The sequence below is a fragment of the Elaeis guineensis genome, chromosome 14, assembly GCF_000442705.2.
Source record: "Elaeis guineensis isolate ETL-2024a chromosome 14, EG11, whole genome shotgun sequence".
NCBI lineage: Eukaryota > Viridiplantae > Streptophyta > Magnoliopsida > Arecales > Arecaceae > Elaeis > Elaeis guineensis.
In genome coordinates, this window is record NC_026006.2 from 66144810 (window position 1) to 66147783 (window position 2974).

The window sequence follows — 2974 nt, forward strand, 5'->3', positions numbered from 1 at the left end:
CAAGGCAGGAGGGATGATGCTGCTCAAGTCCAGGTTCGGATATAATTTTTTGATCGTATCTCAATCATCTTCGTACCCAATGCAGTAGGAGAAAATCTGCCTTCGAGGATCTCTTTCTTGAACTCCTCTGAATTCTTGAAGTTCTCGATGGCTTGGTTCAGTGCTTCCCTTGCCAACTCTGCTTCCCTCTCGCCAACTCTGTGTCAGCTCTTGCAGAAGCCGACTCATCATCGGCCAGTGCCAATCTTTCCAAGATGGCCCGATGTCTTTCATGCTCGACTTCGAGTTCGTTGATACAACCATCCTTTTCTCATCGAAGTCGTGATAAGTGTTTCTTGCTCTTGACTCGTGACTTAAAAGACAAGATATTCTTGCGAGCCGACTAAGTTCAACTTTAGAAGATTGAAGGTCGGCGGTCCAACGAGAAACTTCTTCCTAAAGCTTCGCCTCCCGCTCAACCACCACCCGAACTTGCTCAAGGGCAGCCATCTTTTCAGCATTGGCGGCTGCCATCTTGTCCATCCATGTCCGACGAAAATCCGCAACCTTCCGATAGCCGACCTCCAAATCAATCATGTCATGTGCTAGCTGAAAGCAGAAGATAATCAGATAGATCAAAAAAAAAAAAGAAAAGTATGAAGGAAAACTTACGCTGAGCATCATCGGGTAAAAAGAGGTAAACATCTCTACGATAGTCTGGTTCTTCCTATTCCCTGATCAGTCGAGAGAAGGACAGCTTCGATGAGCTTCCTGGTCAGTGCTGGATTGGCCAAGGCCGACTCACCCTCAGCTATCCGGATATCAAAGAGTGTAGAAAGGCCTACAGATGATTCATCGTCTGTCGAAGTTGCCGGCACCTTCCCCCGATCTCCTGTCGGCAGCCCCGTTTGAGAATATAAGGAAGCTGGAGCTTGACTGTGCTCAAGAGAGTCCCGCTGAGGAACATTCGGCAGCCACTGATTGGTCTGGCTCGACCGTGACTTCTGCCTCGGGCCGAGCCTCTGTTGATGGAGCTGCCGATGGTGCTATGGTAGCCCCGTCTTCTCTTGCTGTCCCATCTTCGAAGATGGCACTTTGGGGAGCACTGTCGGGGCTGACAGCACCAAAATCGCTCAAAAATTGATGGTACGTCAGGTTTCCTTATCGATGGAGTAGAAGCCCGATCCTTCTTTGGTGGTCGGAAAGGTCCAGCCTCAGATGCTATCTTTTTCTTGACAGCATGCTGACGAATATCAACAGCCGATACTCGTGCCCTCGCTGTATAGCTGCAATCAAAATAAAAATTAGTGCAGTTCAAAAATAAATAAAAGTAAAAAATAAAAGTGATCGGCTATACCTAAGGAGGTGACCGAACTAAGACCAACATCGTAGAGAGCTTGTTCGATCATCAGCTCTCTCTGGGTGGAACTGCCATATCCTTCAGTCGATGAAAATCTTCTTGATCATTGACCTCCACTCGACTGTTCTCATTTGGGTCGGTCCTTGGATCACCCCAATGTGAAGGAAAACCCCAGGAAGAGAAGAAGAAGCAAAAAAAATTGATCCTTCCATCTATGAATGGACAATGAAGATCGATGATGAAGAAAAGGTCTTTTCTTGGGTTGAAGAACCACCAACCCTTGACCTTGGGATGAGGATGAAGAACAAAAAAGAATCAAAAAAGAGAAAGACGAGGTTCGGTCGGTATGAGCCGACACAGTAAAGCAAAACTAATTATTAGCCGGATTGAGTTCGATGCCAGCTGAGCAGGGCAAAGACCATAATAGTCTAGCAAATTTCAGACGAACTTCGAAATCAAAAATTGAAGACTGTCTGAAGGTCTTCGACATAGAAGGCCATCTGATCTGGAGGAGGAGAGTTTATCCGACCATCGGTGCCAGGTGCAAAGAGCTGATATTGCTCCAGGATACAATGTTGCTCCCGACATTAGGTCCGGATAGTGAAGAAGCCTCCACTTTCAGACTCGATGGAGAGTCTTGGCCGAATTCTCCGACCGACTATCCCGAGAAGAAGAAGCCCTAGCTATGGAAAAGAAAAACTAGGGGAACTAAAAAAAAGATGGATTCAAGAAGGACAAAAAACTTAACCTGAAAGCTAAAAAAAAGAAGGCGAGAAGGAACCCTGGAGTCTTTTGGTACTGGGCGACCTTCTGGCAGAGTTTCTGCAGCAAAGGATGAAGACAAAATGTAAAATAAAAATTTGGCTGAAAGTGATCCTATATATATAGGATCCTTCAATGGTCAGGATGAAACCTGTCAAATTTAGATTTCATTAGATGACGATACATGGCAACATCCCAATCGACCATTGGTCAGACGGTTCAATGCACCTGCTCCTGATCGTGCCGCCTCACCATCATCTGCGTGAATAGCTCCGACCCAGTAATGATTGGACACATGGCCATGATCTACTTGTCAGAATCAAATCATTCAGCGTCGAATTATCTTTTCGAAACAAGACTCAATAATTATTTTGCGCTACCGAAAACAAAACAACAGGAGATCTCTTGTATCTCGAAAACTCATAAAAGCTAACCACTGAGTCGGGGCTCAAGGTGACACGTGATGACTCCCTTCATCTAACATGACAGACCATATGACGATATATACGTTGGATCATCTTAAACTTGAGAGTGGGGAGCAACTATTGGGACAAGTCAGCTGACCCCGACTTCGACTTACATCGATCGGCATGAACATATTATACCGACTCACAATCACTCGACCGACTGATAGTCGGCAATTTCAGCCAACAATTGATAACTTGGTTGACTCCCGACAGAAGACCATCGGTATATTAGAGTTACCGATCGATGCTCATTGACTTGACTATCGACTTATCATTATTACCGACATATAGTCGGCTTATCTTCTCAACTTATCCTAATCGTTATGAACGGTTATCAACTACGTGTCATGGTCATTAGTGAAAATAAATAACCTACTAACTCCATAATTATGGTCCGATAATTTAG